Source organism: Saccopteryx leptura, chromosome 4 (genome assembly GCF_036850995.1).
Source record: "Saccopteryx leptura isolate mSacLep1 chromosome 4, mSacLep1_pri_phased_curated, whole genome shotgun sequence".
Classification (NCBI taxonomy): Eukaryota; Metazoa; Chordata; class Mammalia; order Chiroptera; family Emballonuridae; genus Saccopteryx; species Saccopteryx leptura.
Genome location: NC_089506.1, coordinates 77,182,127 through 77,202,388, shown reverse-complemented (window position 1 = coordinate 77,202,388; position 20,262 = coordinate 77,182,127).

Sequence of the window (20,262 nt, the reverse complement as noted above, 5' to 3'; positions counted from 1 at the left end):
GGATCATGTCTATGATTCTACGTTCAAGCTGGTGACTCCGCACTCAAGGCAGATGAGCCTGCGCTCAAGCCAGCGACCTTGGGGTTTTGAACCTGGGTGCTCAGCATCCCAGTTCCACGCTCTATCCACTGCATCACTGCCTGGTCAAGCTCAAAGCAGCAGGTTTTAGACAAACTTTTAGGTCATTTCACTACAGAAAAGTACCGTTGAATAAGGTTGTTCAAGTCTTTGCAAAGTTCCTGAACTTGAAGAAAACAAAGCACAATCACCTGGGAGTCAATAGACCAGAGTCTGCCTCTGTCCCAACTTCCTCCGACTTATTAGTTGTTGGCCTTGAGAAAGTCGCTTAGCATCTTTGCTCCGGTTGATTACCTGGGAACAGTGGATAATATATCCAAAAGAATATCATTGTAAGGAATAATGAGCTGTTCCTGTTTGAAAAATGTCAAAAGCTTGTAGACTAGTAATTAGCAGGTTCTTGTTAACAAATAAATATTGACACCATCTAAGTGAAACAGTAATAACTAATAATGAAAGAATCCCTATGTTAAGAGACATTTGCGTTCCATCCCAGAGATGGAACAAAGAATGCATATTATTAGACATCGTTAGTTGATCATAGCACTCTATCACTGAAACCAGAAATGGTCTCAGAATTTTTTTAAATATAGTGTTCTAGAAATGACTAACAATTAGAGTTGCACAAAAATTAAAACACATTTTATTTTCTTGCCTAATGTGTATTTAGCTCTCTACAACACAGGCATGAAATTCTTTCTGGTATTTTGCCAATGGGATCAATATAGACACGGACTTACAGTTTGAAAGTTAAAATACATACTTTTATGCAGGCGTCCCCAAACTACGGCCCGTGGGCCGCAATGCGGCCCCCTAAGGCCATTTATCCAGCCCCCACTGCACTTCTGGAAGGGGCACCTCTTTCATTGGTGGTCAGTGAGAGGACCACTGTATTTGGCAGCCCTCCAATGGTCTGAGGGACAGTGAACTGGCCCCCTGTGTAAAAAGTTTGGAGACCCCTGCAACATCTTTATTGTGCAAAATAAAGACCATGTTGTCATATTTGCCCTTTAATAAGTTTTGTTAATGTTAAGTTTAAAAGGCATCAGTAATTTGAAAGTTCACAGTGAAACTGACAAAAAAGAAAAAGCAGCCTAAATTATTCCCTTCTATTTCTTCCAAACCTCAGGGAACACATATACATCATTTGTAAAGACTTAATTTAAACTTGGTAAAAGCTATTGGCCAGGTTTTCCTTTCACTTGAGTATGTGCTACATTTTAAAAATCAAATAAATGCATAAGACTGAGGGTAGAAATGTATATTCCCTAAAGCTCTTGATAAAAAATAAGTCTACTCAAAAAGCAGGTTGCGGTGTCTTACTTTTCAAATTTTTGTATCTGCTAATGAAAGAATTTTGTTTGTACTGTGTAGAAGAAAATAAATATATGCTGCATTGAAGTGTGGTGATAAGATCACGTTTCTATGGTATCATTTTTTTCCTGGAGTATTTCAGTATTTTAAGATGTTATCGTTTCAGTTTTCACAGCATGCTAAGAAGGAAGGACATGTTGTTCTCACCTAACAGCTGAAATTGAGGTAAGCAGTTACTCACTCTCTTGCATAAGTCACTGAATGAGTTGGGGATGTGATACCAAGCATCTATTCCCTAGTCCATTTTAATCCTGCAGGATTTCTGGTCAAGCCATAAATCCCATTTTCTTTTTCTCAGTTAATGACTACAGAGTTGATCCTTGCTTATCTGCTCTGAGGGAAAAGGAAAGAACAGGACACAATCTCAAATGGTAGATGATACAAAAATAATTTGAATTTGGCAATAGAATATGTTTTTGTTCTTTCATTGGAACCTGGGCGTGTCTGGTCTGGAAATTTATAGCATTCCAATCCAAGCGAAGAAACTGCAAGGAGACCCAGGGTGAGGATCGCCACTAGGGCACCTAGTTGATCAGTTTTGATTCCCAGCCCACCTGCTCTACCCAATTTGTTCTGCTGAGGTCAAACAGCCCCATTTCTCAGACTGATGCATTGAGTCAGTCCTAGTAAATCTGTCTTTCTGTCTCTTTAGATTCTGTTATGAGACCTTCATTCCATTCTTTTTTCTGGGAATGGGAGAAACAGTTAACTTGGATTAAGATTTGTTAATCATTTCTTAAAGGTTTCCTTTTTTTAATGCAAAGGCACTGATGATATGCTAAGAAAATGTGAAGTAAGATTTTTGTGAATATGTAATAGTAAAAAGAATGCAGGGAGGAAATTGAAAGCACTATGGTGTCAGATAATGACATGTGAATGACAGACGTTATAGGAAAATAAAAATATCTTTTTACTCTAAACTTTGTGACTGATGAGAATAAATTCTTTTACATTTATTTGTGTGTTCAATCAAAAAACAAACATTGCTTAATATCTACTCTATCTCTCTCTGTCTCTGTCACACACACACACACACACACACACACACATACTTAATGACTGAATTAATAATAAGAATTTGCACATAAATACTAAATGACTGAATTAATAATGACTTAATGACTTAAGTAAGGTATACTTAATGACTGAATTAATAATAAGAATTTGCACATAAATACTAAAGTTGAAAGTTAAAACCAACTAGCTTGAAGGTATTTTTGTAACATTGTTTTTGATTCATTATTTATTCATAAATTTATTTGAGTCATTTGTTGATTGAATCTTTAATTCATTCATCTTTGCTATTAATTAAAATAAATAATATTTATCTTTGATTAATTTATTCATCCATAAATATATTTAAGTATCTAAACCAATTCAAGTTTCTATTGTATGTCAGACATGGTGCTGGGTGTTAATTTTTTTCTCCACTTTATTTTTTTATTAACTAGGAGTAGTCTAAATCAATATTTTAAAAATTTATTTCTTAATTTAGTTTTTATGTTTAACAAACTTATAAATGAACAAAATGCAGAGATTCAAAAAATGTTACAAGATTTGTTTGAACCCAACTAGGCAGTGGGTAGTCAATAGAACCTCAGCTTGGGACGCTGAGGACTCAGGTTCAAAACCCCAAGGTCGCTGGTTTGAGTATGGGCTCACTAGCTTGAGTGTGAGGTCGCTGGCTAGGCTGGAGCCCCCCAGTCAAGGCACATATGAGAAAGCAATCAATGAACAACTAAGATTCTGCCACTATGAGTTGATGCTTCTCATCTCTTTCCCTTCCTGTCTCCTTCTGTCTCCCGCCTCTCTCTCTTGCACTAAAAAAAAAAAAAAAAAAAAAAAAAAAATTTGTTTGAAAAATCATTATTCATCATTCTTTTTCATCCTCTCATGCTCCACCCTCCAGCTCCCCAAATCCTCCTCCTCTAGTCCTTTTCATTTCCCTTTATTCTCAGGGAACCATTCTAAATTCTATAATATTAGCTGACTTGTGGGTTGTGGTATGTACCTCCTTGTTTCTAAATAACATGTTTATATTCTTATTTCAATTTTTTTCTCAATTTTAGGAATCATCCAGTGAAAGATGAGGATTTAGCTCTTCACACACACTTTCCACTCCCTACTACTCTATATTCAGCCATGTTTTCCATCATTCTCTCTTTCTTTTTTGAAAAAAGATTTTATTTATTGATTTTATAGAGAAGGAAGAGGTGGGGGGAGTGAGAAATATCAACTCATAGTTGCTTCACTTTAGTTGTTCACTGCTTGCTTCTCATATGCGCCTTGACCAGGCAAGCCAGGGTTTCAAACCAGCGACCTCAGCATTCCTGGCCAACTGTCTATCCACTGAGCCACCACAGACCAGGCTCCCAACCTTCTCTCTTTTAAATAAAGTTATGTTGTTATTTTGGTCAGATTAAAATTCAGTCTTCACATAATATAATTGCATACTATATAATATATTGCACATCATACAATACATTCCATACAAATTACATGGACTGAGCCATGTAGTATATTATTATTTGTGTGTGTGTGTGTGTGTGTGTGTGTGTGTGTGTGACAGAGACAGAGAGAGATAGAGTGAGATAGGCACAGACAGACAGGAAGGAGAGAGATGAGAAGCATCAATTCTTTGTTGCGGCATCTTAGTTGTTCATTGATTGCTTTCTCATAGGTGCCTTGATGTGTGGGGGGGAACTACAGCAGACCGAGTGACCCCTTGCTCAAGCCAGCAACCTTGAGCTCAAGCTGGTGAGCTTTTCTCAAACCAGATGAGCTTGTGCTCAAGCTGGCGACCCTGGGTTTTCGAACCTGAGTCTTCCGCGTCCCAGTTCGACGTTCTATCCACTGCACCACAGCCTGGTCTGGCTGTAGCAGGGGTCCCCAAACTACGGCCCTCGGGCTGCATGCGGCCCCCTGAGGCCATTTATCCGGCCCCCCTCTGCACTTCTGGAAGGGGCACCTCTTTCACTGGTGGTCAGTGAGAGGAGCATAGTTCCCATTGAAATACTGGTCAGTTTGTTGATTTAAATGTACTTGTTCTTTATTTTAAATATTGTATTTGTTCCCGTTTTATTTTTTTACTTTAAAATAAGATATGTGCAGTGTACATAGGGATTTGTTCATAGTTTTTTTTAATAGTCCGGCCCTCCAACGATCTGAGGGACAGTGAACTGGCCCCCTGTGTAAAAAGTTTGAGGACCCCTGGGCTGTAGTATATTATTGGTACTTCACCTTTCCTATGTAATTTTTGTTTTCCTCTGCCATTTTTGGGGGGATTCCTTTGTTTTTTTTTTCTGTGGATAGCAGGTTTTACATTTACTCATTTGTTTCCTTAAATTTTGACACAGCATTTCTAGCACTTGCTTTCTGTACCTCAGTGCAAGACAGACAAATAGAGTGACGATTTGTATGTCTGAATATGTCCTTATCCTACCTCCATATGCAGTTAGTGGTTTTTTTGTGAATGGATTTTGAGATTGGGAATTATTTTCCTGCAGAATTTTGAGTGTATGACTTTACTGTTTTCTCCAACATTTTTTCTAGGAAGTTAAATGTCATTTTGATCTTTGGTCCTGGATATGAATGAATCCCCCACCCCTTTTTTTTTCCTCTCTGGAAAATTTTAGGATCATCTTTTTTTCCTGGCCCCTGTGTTCTGTAATTTCACCATGATGTATCTTAGTGTGTAGCTATTTTTGGCCATTAGACTGAATACTCAGAGGACCATTTAATCAGGAAACTCATGCCTTTTAGTTCTCAATAATCTTCTTAAATTGTTTTATTTTCGTTTTATCCAATCCATTTTTTTTGTTTGTTTTTTCATCCTGGAACTTTCCTTATTTGGACACTGAACTTACTGAATGAATATTCTAATTTGGATCTAATCTCCCAATTTTCCATTATTGGCTTTTTGCTTTTCTTTCAGGGATCTTTCCTCAATGTGATCTTTCAATCTTCTATTGAGTTTTTAATTTATGCTATTTTATCTTTTAAATTTCAAAACCCTTCTTACCTTTTAAATTTTTGTTGTTCATCTTCCTCTGTGAGGGTGGTCATGGTGAATTTTTTCTCATTTTGTAGTCTCTGTTCCCTTGTCATAGTTTCTTTTTTTCACGCTGTCTTTCATATTATAGATACTTTCTCAAATGTCTGATGATACCTGGTTGTCTTCTGTCTTTTAAGAGTGGGACCCTAAAAGTTGTTTGGAGTCTCTTAGCATGTGAAGGTGGGCCTTGTTAGCTGTCTGTGTCACCAGATATTTTACAGACATTTCATTGAAGAATTAATCATGTTAACACCTTCTCCCAGAGTGTCTCCTGGCTGCAGCCCCCCAGAGAAGACATTTCTCCTCAGGAAGTCATCTTGCTAGAAGACTGTCATTCTGGCTGTCAGTACTTAGAAAGCTGGCAGCAGAGAAGGCTCAGTATCCCAGTACTCAGTTTGTATACTTTCACTTTATCCCTTAATTTTCAGGATGGTCCAGTGTCTTTGACTTGCCTTGGTTCCTGATCCATAGATCTTCCCTTTACCCTCTGAAATAGGATAAGAATATGAGAATTTTAATTCTTAATCACACTTCCAAGCAGTTCTCTTGGTTTTTAACCCTACTTTCATTCCCAGTTTTAGATTGCTCAATGTTGTTAATTTCCAAGGTTGGGAATCCTATGGTATAATCTGATTAATTCTTGGCTTGCCCCACTGTTTTCTGTCTGAGATGAGCTAAGTCATTTACCACTAATCTCTCTGTTCTTTAGTTTTTAAAATTGAGTAGCTGTCATCATAGCTCCCATCTTCTTTGTCCTTTGGGGCTTATGCCTTACTTAATCCTTTTACTGTTATTTTGGTGGAGTTTGCAAGACATGGAGGCTTACCTCCATTTCAAAATTGATATTTAAAATTATTGGGACCTTCTATGAAATACCCATCTGTATTATGTGGTATTTCTCTAGGCATTCTATAATAAAATTTTACCTAGAATGTCTCAAAGGAATATATGCTAATCCAATAGTGGAGGACTACTGTGGCAGTGAAGTTATTAACTGAAGTTACCCGTATTTAGAGTATTTTATTTAAACTAGTACTTGTAGGGTAAGTCTAGTAGGTATTGTGTGACCTATATTGCATTTAAAATTTTTTAAAAAGAGCCTTTTAAAAAAAGTTATTTATTTTATAAATTCACATCTCCAGTTTCTTTTCAAAACCACGCACTCTGTCAATACTGTGTCTGCAGTTTTACATGCAGCAATGCTGGGACTAAAGAGGCAAGGCATGCTTTCTGTGTTTCTACAAGTCCCCTTCACCTGTCTCCCACCCAGCCTGCTTCTCATTCACATTACCTGCCTGACCCTTGTAGCAACCCAGTCTTAGAGGATAGGAACATTGGACATCGTCTACCTTGGGGCAAGCAGCCAAAGAGAAAGGACGTCCTTGAAAACCAGCTGCAAAGGCAGCAGCAGAAGGGATTCCAGTCTTACTAGCCTCCACTAATCTCTCTTAGAGAAATTGTGATGCGGACCATATCAAGAGGCACATTTGTTAATACGGAATCAGAACAAGGGAGTAGTTTCTGTGAATCACAAGCTTAGTGGCACTCCCTGAGAGCAATTCAAATGAGTTTATCTTCCAGGAGGATGCCACGTTCATGTTATCCTGCCAGGCACAAGCCGAAGTATAGCTCTCTGATTAAACTGCTTTCTGATAAACATAGTATTTCTTTCGATATATGAATATCTAAGCTTATGGTTAAACCTTGTTCTGGACTGAAAACAAATTTTACTCTCTTAGTTCATGACACTGATGATGATGATGATGATGATGATAATAATAATAATAACTTTAACAACATCTTTACTGGACATTTATCAGTGCTACCAACTGGCATATTACAATATATCAAAGAATTTGCACAAACTATGTAAAACAAGTGTTATTTCTTCCATTTGAGACTTGAGAAATGTGAGAATTAAGTATTGGAACCCTAGTCAGTCTGATTTCCAAGTCCATGATGATTATCAGCATTCTGAATTTGTACATCCTTGTTTTCATCCTGAGTTGTCAGGACTCTTGGTTGTACTGATAGAAGCCTGCTTCAAGTTACATGAGAAAAGAAAATGGACTGGCAAAAGTAACCGTTTGAAAGGGAAAGGGCTTCACCGACCTTAGCAATGATTGGGACTAGAGGCCAGAATGATGTCAGGGCTCTCTATTTGTCTACCTTGTCTCTCCTTCCTTCGAAGACAGCCCCATTTTGGCTCTCTCCAAGATGAAGGGGATGGGGAAGAAGTTGAATTGTCTACAGACATCCTTTGATTTAGTGACTTGAGAAACAAGAGATTCTTCTTTTAGTGTCTTCAGCAAAGAAATCCTGGGAGGACTCTCTGTAGCTCTGTTTGGCTTATGTGACCATCCCTGGACCAATTGAAGAGATAAGACTCCAAACTGATTTCTGTAAAACCTCTTTATAAAGTTGGTCGAGTCTGTTAATATAAAGAGGAGGGGAAAAGAGTGAAAGATAGACAAAAGTAATAACTACTATATTTCCATATGTGTGATTCTTAAATATAGGATTTAGTTTTACAATAAATTTATTGCTTTTCTTTTTGTGACAGAGATAGAGAGAGAGATAGAGAGAGGGACAGACAGGGACAGACAGACAGGAAGGGTGAGAGATGAGAAGCATCAATTCTTTGCTGTGGTACCTTAGTTGTTCATTGATTGCTTTCTTATATGTGCCTTGATGGGGGAGGGGCTCCAGCAGAGTAAGTGACCCCTTGCTCAAGTCAGCAAACTTGGGCTCAAGCCAGCAACCTTGGGCTTCAAGTTAGTGACCTTTGGGCTCAAACCAGCAACCATGGGGTCATGTCTATGATCCCATGTTCAAGCCAGTGACCCCACATTCAAGCTAGATGAGCCTGTGCTCAAGCTGGGGACTTTGGGGTTTCAAACCTGGGTCCTCTGTGTCCCAGTCTGATGCTCTATCCACTACACTACCACCTGGTCAAGCTACATTTACTACTTTTATCAGAAAAAAAGAAAAACCTTCAAAGCAAAAAGAAAAAAAAATCTAGTATTCTCAGGATAATCTTAATGTTCTTGTTCAAAATTCTTAGAGGGCACCTTACTGTTGCCCCCAGGTACCATTTTAGAGTCTTTATAGAGACTGGTGAACTGGGGGTTCAGTAAGTCACAAATAGACACTAGTCACATAACTTGAACATGAACAGGGATTTTAGTATTTGCAAATGGACCAAGTTTTATACAAAGAAATGATAAGCGGAGTCAGTAGATTGGTGAGTGAAGAGGGAACTCCTATTGAGGAACTATGATGAAGGGGAACCCCATCTTTCTGATGTGTGGCAAGAAGCCTCTCAGAGGCTATACGATGGATAGTGCTGTTGAAAAGATGAGAGAGGAGAAACCTGTGAATTAGAACAAAATTCCAGGGAAGTCTGAGCTATATCAAAGAGACTTAAAATAGAAGAAATAGAAATGCTGTCAATTAGCAAGTTTAAACACCTCCCACTCTTTTCTTCTACTTTATAAGATGAGGACCCATGAAGGAGATGAAAGGAAACAAAGAAATTACATTTTATTTGCTTGTGTGAATGAATTAAATTGAAATATTGCTATTATCAGAACAGATTCACATGTTAGAAAGAGAATTTAAGCTATAGTTTTAAGAATGTAATGGGAGGGAGACTGTTTAGGTGTCTTATGATAAAGAGCTGATGGTGGCCTGGACCAGGGGGAAAAGACAGCAAAAGTAGAAGGGAAGTGAATAGATTTGAGAAACAACAGAAGAATATTAGGACTTGGTTTCTGTTTAGGGATGGGAATAAGTATGTGAAAGGGGGAAGAATTGGCAACATTCTCCATCTAGTTTTCTGGTTTGGGCAGCTGGATGGATAAGGATACTGTTCACTGAGATAAAGAACCAAATGGCCTGACCAGTGTTACTGCAGTGGACAGAGCTTTGACCTGAGACGTTAAGGTTCCAGGTTCAAAACCCCAAGGTTATTGCCTTGAATGCAAGCTCATCTGGCTTGAGTGCAGGTTTGCTAGCTTGAGTATGGGGTTGCTGGCCGAGTGTAGGATCATTGACATTGTCCCATGGTCGCTGGCTTGAGCTCAAAGGTCATGGGTCTAAAAGCCAAAGTTGCTGGCTTGAACCCAAGATTGCTGGCTTGAACCCAAGGTCACTGGCTTGAACAAGGGGTCACTGGTTTGGCTGGAGCCCCCCAGTTAAGGCACATATTAGAAAACAATCAATGAACAATTTAAATGTCACAACTTCAAGTTGATACTTCTCATCTCTCTTTCTCCCCCTCTAAAAAAAAAAAAAAAAGCCAGAAGGAAGAACAAAAACAGGTTTGAGTGGGGGAAGATTCTGAGCTCAGTTGTAGATGTGTCGAGATTGGAAGTTTAAAGTTATATTTACATATATACCCAACAGCTGTCTCAAATTTGTCAACAAACAAATCTTGTTGATTCATTCTTTGATTTTTTTTCATATCTGTTCTTTCCTTCTTATTTTCTTCCTTCTACCACCAAAGTTTAGATTCTTATCACCTCACACTGGAAAGATGAATAATATTCTATCTTGTACATCTTTTAATATTCATTCTGTGCTGGGTTGCAGTATTATTAATCTACTCAAAAATTGGTTTTACTGTGTCATACTCCATCTCACATTTCAGTGATTTCTTATTGCCAACATAATACTTTGAAGATGGCTTACAAATTGGCTCTGAACACTCCAGATTTCTCCCTCTCTTCCCTGAGAGTTTGCCTCAGTTTGGTAAAACTAGAACTTCAAATACAATATACTCTTTCTTGTCTCTGCAACTTTGCTCATGTCACCCTTGCGTGGTCTGAGCTTGCTTCTCCGGTCTACCCTGCCACCCCAACCCTTTAAATGTAGCACTCCAGGTCCACATCATCCTTGGGGATCATCAGTTTATCCCAGTTCAGCTCACTCTAAGAGCTTCCTTCCCCAGAAGTATGTTTTGCTGTCTATGTCCCTCCCATTGGCACGTATTCCTATACACTGCATTGTTTTGCAATTTAATGTTAATTTAATCTCACTATACAAGATCGAGAACAGAGATCAGGTATCATACTGTCATACTACTTTTGTATTCTCCTAGAGTACTTAGCATAGTTCTTTGTACAAAATAGGCTCTCAGTAAGTATTTGTCGGCTTGAAATATTAACGTACACTTTTTTCTTCCCTGCTGGTCTTATCTTTGCCTGAGTAAATGAACAGTTGAGATTAAGCAGGTAAAGTGGAAGAATAAACAGGAGGCAGAGGAGATTTTAATGAAACTTTATATGATATTTAAAAATATCATCAATTTTAAATCTATTCCTTAAGCTTTAACAATATTCAAATTCTTCCCTCTTGTTTTCATGGCAATTTTTTTTGTATATTTAAGTAATGGAAGGCACACAGATGTTAAAAAGTAGAATAATTACTTTAAAAATATTTGACAACAAAAATAAATTTGTTTTGATCAAAAAGTTCTTTTTGATTTTTTTCCCAAATGACTTTATAGCAACATTCATTTTGATTTAGTATAGATCACCTATTTTGACTCCAAATTCACTTTAGGTGGAAAAACCCCCACCTCATTAAAACAATCATGATACATTAGAATACTTAAAGTAAGTTTGTTTGCATAGATGGTAATAGATTTGGTTTTAATTCTAAGCCTTCAAGATTGAGGGGAAAAAACCCCTCATAAACACAGGCAACAGCGTGATGATTATTAGAAGGAAAGAGAGATGGAGGAAGGTTGAAGAGGTCGTAAAGAGGATAAATGATGATGGAAGGAAACTTGACTTGGGATGGTGAACACACAGCACAATATACAAATGTGTCAGAATTGCATAGCTGAGACCTATTCAATTTTATTAACCAATATCTCCCCAATAATAAATCCAATAAAAAAATCTAAGCCCATATATATATATATAGTATATATATATTTGGAGTTAAAAATGACCAAAATATACACTAATTAAAAAAATAAGAAGGAAAAATGCTTAAACTGTGATTCAGTGTGAACTTTTCCATGAAACAAGCTCTGCTATTTTTCTTACAGAATCAGAGAAGTCAACTTAAAGCATATTTAAGTCAACAGAAACTGCTCTAGGTAAATGAATTTAATCTTCATGGTCACTGACACACAATATAATCTTGTTTCTTTCAGGATTTTATTCTTTAGGTAACTAAGTGACTCATAAGCTCAAAATATTTTCTGGTACAGGTAAGTCTGAGCTTAGCATGAAATATTCTGAATATTTCTTCTCTTCTTCAGATGAGTATTTCAAAAATAACAGCTCCTTCCTGGAAGGTGTAATTGGCTTTTGGTTAGGAATGTCTAAAAATGATTGTCCTTTTGTGGAATGTATTTTATGACAAACTAGAATATACTTTTTCCTTTTTCCATCCATCAAAATCCTACCAATACTTTAGGGGTTAGTTCAAGTGCTATCACTTTCACACAACTTTGCTTTATTTTTAGGCAGAATTAATCACTCACTGCACCTCTTTTGAGGGGAGGGGTGACATCTCATATTATTTATTTCAATTTATCAAGTCTATAATTGGTGGGAGTATTTGGTTTTACTCCATGGAAACTATAAATTATTCAACTGTATATCTCCCTTTGTACCTTAACATAGTACTTCACATGCAGTAAGTGATCAGTAAGTGAATATATTTTATTTTTAAATATTTAAAAGTTTTTAATCAAGTAATACATAATTATGATTAAATATAAAATTATATTGAAAGGTTTATAATAATAAAATAATAGACTATTTCTCCACCTTTCTCTACCACTAATCTTGCTTACTAGAGAAACAACATTTAATTTTTAACTGGTTTTGAGTTAAAAAAATAAAAGTTTTTCTAATGGTTGGTTACCTTCATTTCACTAAAAAATATACTTAGTTCTGTATTTAAAAATTTTTTTTAAACAATTTCTATTGAGATGCCTTTTATGGGAGGTAAGACTTATATATTTTTATCTCATGCTTACATTATTATTCTTTTTCAAAGATTGTATCTAATCCCTGGAATAAAGGGAATATTCTCAGTTATATTCCAGGGTCTCTGTCCTCTTGCTACAATCCAAATGGGTGTTGCTTCACAAGGTGTTACAAAGCTGGCATTTTGGGACTTCTCTCTTTTGTTCTATTTAGTTGAATTTGTTTCTTTTTAAGTCTCATAACTTCTTTGCTTTTCATCCACACTTTGTGGGAGTGCTTCCTTAGAAAACTTCCTAATAAAGAACGCATGAAAGGGAAATTTTCTTAATACTCCTTGATTTTTATTTGGTTTATACTATATTTTCCCATGTATAAGATGCATCCATGTATAAGACGCACCTTAATTTGGGGACCTGAAATTAAAAAAAAATGTAAATTACATAAAGAAAAAAATGTAAATTACATAAAGTTATTGAACTCAAGTTTTATTCATCAAAAAATTCATACAACTCAAAACTCCCATCCATTAGCTTGTCCTCAGCTGTGTCTGATGGCAAATCACTGTTTTCAACAATGAACGCAAAAACAAGTGCAAAAAAGCAGAAAATTCAAGTAAAAAAGTATACAACCACTGTATAAGATACACCCAGTTTTTAGGCCCCCAATTTTTCGAAACAGAGTGCGTCTTATACATGGAGAAATACGGTGTTTGGTTGGATAAGGAATTCTTTATTGAAAGTCATTTTCCCTCTGAGCAGTGAAAGCAATGACAGGTTGTCTTTTGGTATCCAGTGTAGCTGTTGACACATCTTACCACAGGGTGATTCTCATTCCTTTGTAGAAGAGAATAGGTAAGATTTTAGCATCTTCCTCTTATCTTTGCGGTTAAGAAATTACTCAATAACATATTTAGGTGAGGGATTTTTTTTTTTTTTTTTTTTTAAGAGACAGAGAGAGGGATAGATAGGGACAAACAGACGGGAATGGAGAGAGATGAGAAGCATCAATCATTAGTTTTTTGTTGTGACACCTTAGTTGTTCATTGATTGCTTTCTCATATGTGCCTTGACTGCAGGCCTTCAGCAGACTGAGTAACCCCTTGCTTGAGCCAGCAACCTTGGGTCCAAGCTGGTGAGCCTTGCTCAAATCAGATGAGCCTGCACTCAAGCTGGCGCCCTCAGGGTCTTGAACCTGGGTCCTCCGCATCCCAGTCCGCCGCTCTATCCACTGCGCCACTGCCTGGTCAGGCATTCATTTTTTTTTTTTTTTTAGAAAGATAGCGATAGGAAGGGAAAGACATGAGAGGCATCAATTTGTAGTTGCATCACTTTAGTTGTTCATTGATTGGTTCTCATATGTGTCTTGAGGGGGGGTCCAACTGAACCAGTGATCTCTTGCTCAAGCCCTGGCTTGGGCTTCAAGCCAGCAACCTTGGGATCATGTTGATAATCCTGTGCTCAAGCTGTGGACCTCGGGGTTTTGAACGTGAGGCCTCAGCATCGCAGGTCAATACTGTATCCACCGTGACACTACTGGCCAGGCAAGAGTATTTTTGATTCTTCAGTTATGGAATAGTCTCTTGATTATTTGCTGGTTGATTTCATTTTTGTCTAAATCTTTATTGAGATATTTAATTCACATACCATACAATTCACCCATTTAAAGTGTACGATTCAATGGCTTTTAGTAATTCAGAGTTTTGCAACTATTACAACTATGGAATTTTATAATATTTATATGAGCCCCAAAGGAAACTCTGTACCCATTAGCAGTCACCCCACATTTTCTTCCTCTCCCCAGTTCCTGGCACACACTTATTTGCTTTCTGTTTCTATGGATGTGCATTTCTAAATATTTCATATAAATGGAATTACATAATATGTGGTTTTTGATCTGGCTTCTTTCACATAGCATAATATTTTTAAGGCTCATCTACATTGTAATGTGTAATAGTGCTTCATTTCTATTTCTGGTTGAATAATATTCCATTGTACGGACGTAACACATTTTGTTTATCCATTCATCAGATGATGGACATTTGTGTTGTTTCCACTATTTAAGAAAAAGTTTACTGCTATGTACTTTCAAGTACAAATTTTAGGCAAACATGTTTTCATTCCTTTTAGGTCAGGGGTCAGGAACCTATGGCTCGCGAGCCAGATGTGGCTCTTTTGATGGCTACATCTGGCTCGCAGACAAATCTTTATTTTATTTTATTTTATTATTATTTTTTAAATTTCTTTATCTGAAGCTAGAAACCGGGAGAGACAGTCAGACAGACTCCTGCATGCGCCCAACCGAGATCCACCCGGCTCAGCCCACCAGGGGGCGATGCTCTGCCCCTTGCGCCTGGGGCAGAGGCCAAGGAGCCATCCCCAGCGCCCGGGCCATCTTTGCTCCAATGGAGCCTTGGCTGCGGGAGGGGAAGAGAGAGACAGAGAGGAAGGAGAGGGGGAGGGGTGGAGAAGCAAATGGGCGCTTCTCCTGTGTGCCCTGGCCGGGAATTGAACCCGGGACCTCTACACGCCAGGTCAATGCTCTACCACTGAGCCAACCAGCCAGGGCCGACAAATCTTTAATAAAAAAAAAATAACGTTAAAAATATAAAACATTCTCATGTATTACAATCCATTCATTTCCTACCGCTCATGTTCATGGTTGCAGGTGCCTAGAGCCAATCACAGCTGTCCTCTGGGACAACACCAAATTTTTACTGAATAATGAGTAATATACACAGGTTGTTGTATGGCTCTCACAGAATTACATTTTAAAATATGTGGCGTTAATGGCTCTCTCAGCCAAAAAGTTTCCTGACCCCTGTTTTAGATATATTCTATGAGTGAAATTGGTGCATTATATGGGTAATGATTATATTTTAATTTTTTAGATCTTTGTCATATTTTTTAGTTTTCACTTTCCATAGTACCTTGTTCTTACTTTATGATTTTAACATATTCTTAAATATTTTTTAGAAAACCAATTAGTTTTATTGGTTACCCTTGCCACATCTGCTGTCTCCCAGAAATTTGTTAAAATCTTATATTCATTGGTGTTCTTTCTCCACTCCCTGATTCTTTTTGTTTCCGGCTAACATCTGTACATCTGTTTAGCAAAATTTTACTGGTGTAAATCTATCATATTGAATTTAAATAAAAAAATATATGTTAAATTGTTATCCACTTTTCCTCACAGTGGAGGTAGGTAGATACTTTACATATTTTTTATCTGCTTACCTTCATGTGATAGCCATGGAGTAGTTTACAAAAATATGAACTTCAGAAAACTGACTTTATAGGGAAACTACTATTATAGCAACGTCTTTGACCCTAATAGCTAAGAGATTATGACCTTGACTTTAGACATCATAAAACTGAAATAAAAATTATTGATACTTAAAAAAATTACTGATACTTTTTAATTTGCATGGAATTTGCTGTTGGTTCACATTATAACCAAAGACAAACTATTTTTCTTTTTTGTCTCATTTACTAAGTAGAATTTATAATCTCTCCAGAGTGTTATGCTATGAATTCACTTACTACTGAGATGTATAAGATAGAAAAGTTTTCTGTGTTCAAACAAATCATCTAAAATAGTATCAGGTTGGACTCCATTTTCTATAAGAAGAATGCTAGTCTACCCCTGGTCATGCTCACTATCCTATGCTTTCCTGGGGCTGTGTGAAACTCTTAGAAAGTGATCGACAGTCAAGCAGTAATTCATACAGGTAGCCATGAAAAGAAGAAATTACACTACTCTCAAGTTTCTCCACTGATTCTTTTTTTTTTAATTAAAATAATTTTAATTGAAGTTTTTTGGGTGACATTGGTTAATAAAGTTATATAGGTTTCATGCATACAGCTGTATCTTGTACTGGGTGTTCACCTCAAGTCAAGTCTCCTTCCATCACCATTTTCCCCACAGATTCTTGTCAAGGAGTTTTACGTCTAGAACTACCAGTGAGGACTATTGACGGTCTACTGAGTAACTCTCCCACTCTTTCATTTTGGAGAATGCTTTCACTATGGGCAGATAGAGCTAAGTTACTTAGTGGCTGGATGGATGATACTTGTTTACTTTTCTACTCAGTGGGATGTGCTTGCTAGGAATTTTGCAGTGAATGGGTAGATGGCTCTAACAAATGTGGGGTGATTTTTTTTTCCTTTCCAAGGCTGAGCTCAGTTTCTATGGGGAAACTACATGTTTCTATGTGTGGCCTGAAGAAAGCTTTCATTATTCATCTTGATTTCTTTATTGACAAATAGGAATACTTGTAATGGCTTGATCAAATAACTACTGTGTCCTGATTGAACAAGGAACCTCAGAAAATGAATGCTGCATATGGCCTCATTTGTCGATACTGCATATTCATGGGTGACACACACACACACTCACTCACTCACTCAGTTACTAGTTACTGGTGTGAAGCCTCATTCTTTTGCCAGCCTTAGCATCTATCATTGCATTCCAGATTCTATATGATTTAAATTGATAATGAGTTACAGGCTTATAATTACATGCCATGGGATGACTCATTATGCATAGCATATTTCTATCATCCAAGTGGGCTTCTTTTAATTAAAGGACCGGGAAACTTTTAGAATCTGGTTTTGTTAGTTTAAACTGTGGGAGAATAATCCTTTCCTTGGTGAGCCCAAATTGTTACACATGGTGTCGGTTGTGGTTTTCTCCAATGAATCTCATTTCCTTTTCCTAGTTTCTAGTTGGTTTGATGTTGCTGGTATTTAAAACTTAAACAATTCTAAATTTTAAGTTACTTTGATTTTCCAAGAGTACACATCTGAGCCAAGATTTCCATAAATGCAATTCTACCCAGGAGTTTTGGAGAGAAATTAAACTTGGGTGCACTATCTCAAGCCTCAACTGTGTCCTAGAGACTAAATTCCTCCTCCAATTTTCTCTTCTATTTCTCTCATAGTACTCCTTCTTTTCTCCTCTTTCTTCTCCTTCAAACTGCTGCTATGGTGGATTTTAATTGTTTTTAAACCTCAAGAAATAAAGGCACTTTCTAGTTCCAGGGGCTAATCTAATGTCCTGAATTGAGACCCGGTCACTACTGCTTTCAAATCCGTATGGTTTTTCATGGTAAAGGTATTCTGTGTTGAACAATGGGTCCCACTGCAGGATATCTAAGAACTATTGCATCTTAAGAGTCCTGGGGTTGTGAAAAACGAAGTGATTGATCATGTGAACTAGCTAGGAAAAAAAGATAGCAAGAGTCTTAAATTATGTATTTGTTCATGAAAAGGCTTAAGGGCTCTGAGCCACATTCAGCCCCTTAATTCCCCACATAGACCTTTCATTGAAGCTAACAGCTACCATGATATCTCTATTGAAGTCTTTAGAGAACATAGAGAATGTGTTCATAGTTCATACTGTATCATACTGCACCTTGGATGCTTGGCATATTTCTCTCTTTAGAAAAAAATTAAAATTTGCTTGATTCTCTGATAAAAGGAATACTATAAAAGTATATTGCAAAATCCTGAAGGTTTGGCAGGGTTTCCTATCTGGGTGGAAAAATATTGTTCTGAAGCCAAATTAGAATTGCTCTTGAAAATATAACATAAAAATACAATAAAAAAAGAACCTCAATGGAAAAAATACATATACAAACGTATAATAACAACAAAGTTTATGGGCTTTACCAGCGTGTAGCATATAGACACAATGATATTATCATGATGTTATGAAAATGGCAAATCTCTTATCAGAAACAAGTGGAATTTCTTTATTACACTGGTTTTAACCTTTATCAGATTCCTACTGTGTTTAAGTCGATGTCCATTGGGTGTTGATATGTTTATAATTTGTTACCACTCCCACCCCCTCCCCCCTACAGCTTTGTTATACAGCACAGCACTCCTGCTTTTCGGAAATGAAAACCGCTTAAAACCAGAAGACCCTTTAGGCTTGTCTTTATCCTCACTTGGCTTATAAAAAATATGAATGACTGAGATGTCCCAAGTCTAGAGGCAAAATTACTTTCCTTACTTCAGCTTCATGATTTGAACTGATTTCCATATGTCCCCCCTTTACCCAGCCATAGCCTCTTGTAAAAGCTTCAGCAGAGTAATGCTTTTTCCATTGTGCCACATGGTAAATACCTGGTGCAAGGGAGAGTGGGCAGGGCTGTAAAAGACGGTTGGACAAAATAGTTAGTGTTTTCAGCTAATGATTTATTTTTGATTTTGTTTGTTTTTTTTAGTTGAGGGGCATATATACTGAAGTGTTTTTCCTATGCATCATTCTATAGATATCTATCTGTCTCTCTACTTGTGACTATCTGTTCTTTCTATAGAACACAACGACTATAAGAAATGTGGCTTCAGGAATTTCCTATGAAGAAAAGATGACTAATGTAAAGTGCCATGGTTATTGGACCCCATAGATCCTGGGACTGTGTGTGTTAATGGGGCTTCTTTGTTAGATGGCATACAGTCAATTTTCCCCTAATTAGAGAAACCATTTCTAAATGAAGGAACTGAAAAAGATGTCACAGAGCAGGTTGAGGATTGTTCCAAACAAAGGGTATACTACAGCTTAGCAGGAGTGGGAGAAACAAGTGATTAACTTTCCTGAGGGGTAGTTAATGAGTAATCAATGAAGCTTTTATTAAGTTCTTTTTATATTCCCCAAAGTGAAGTAGACAGTGTGAGAATCAGTGGTGTCTCTGGCATGATATTTTGCCTTAAAGGAAATTATGATCTGGTTAGGTAATATGTATTTGTCATATCAAATGAAAGCCCTCCATTCTTTTTTTTTGTGTGTGTATTTTTTTCAAGTGAGAAGCGGGATGGCAGAGAGACAGTCTCCAGCATGTGCCTGACTGGGATCCACCCAGCATGCCCACGAGGGGGCAATGTTCTACCCATCTGGGGCATTGCTCTGTTGCAGCCGGAGCCATTTTAGTGCCTGAGATGGAGGCCATGGAGCTGTTCTAAGCACCTGGGCCAACTTTGCTCCAGTGGAGCCTTGGCTGCAGGAGGGGAAGAGAGAGACAGAGAGGAAAGAGAGGGGGGAGGGGTGGAGAAGCAGATGGGCGCTTCTCCTGTGTGCCCAGGACAGGAGTCAAACCCAGCACTTTCGCACACCAGGCTGATGCTCTACCACTGAGCCAGCCAGCCAGCCAGCCAGCCAGGGCAGCACTCCATTCTTTAGAATTGTCTGAAACATATCAAGAGTTCAAAGTAGGGAGATGTTGGTGATGCATAGAGAAGCTGGAATATGATGAAGGAAGCTTGCAGGTGGACACTGGAGAGTTTGAGGTAGCCCTGGAGATGCCAGGCCTGAGAGGTGAGCCTTAGTGGCCACGCCTGAAATTTGTTGAGACAGGCGTTGATGTGTAGTGGTGTTTATGGAAGACAATTTTGGGGGCCCTGACCATTGAAGGCAGATGAGTTTAACCTTGATGAGAAAAAGGGAAAGCACAGTGGGGTCCTAATGACAGTGGTATTCCAGGGAGATAAATCCGCCAGCAAGGGTCAGGAAAGGGAGATATTGAAGGCTGATGGACTTGTTAGAAGTCTGTTTTCTAAAAGGTAACTTATTGAAGTGAAAGTCACATAGCATAAAATTAACTATTTTAAAGTGAACAATTCAGTGGCATTTGGCACATTCACAATGTTATACAACCATCACCTCTATTTGGTTAGTTCCAAAACATTCCTGTCATTCCAAACTAAAACTCCTTACCATTAAAAGCAGTTTCTCCCCCCTTTTTCCGGCCGACCAGTCTGCATTCTGACTCTATGGATTTATTGATTCTAAATATTTTATAAAATG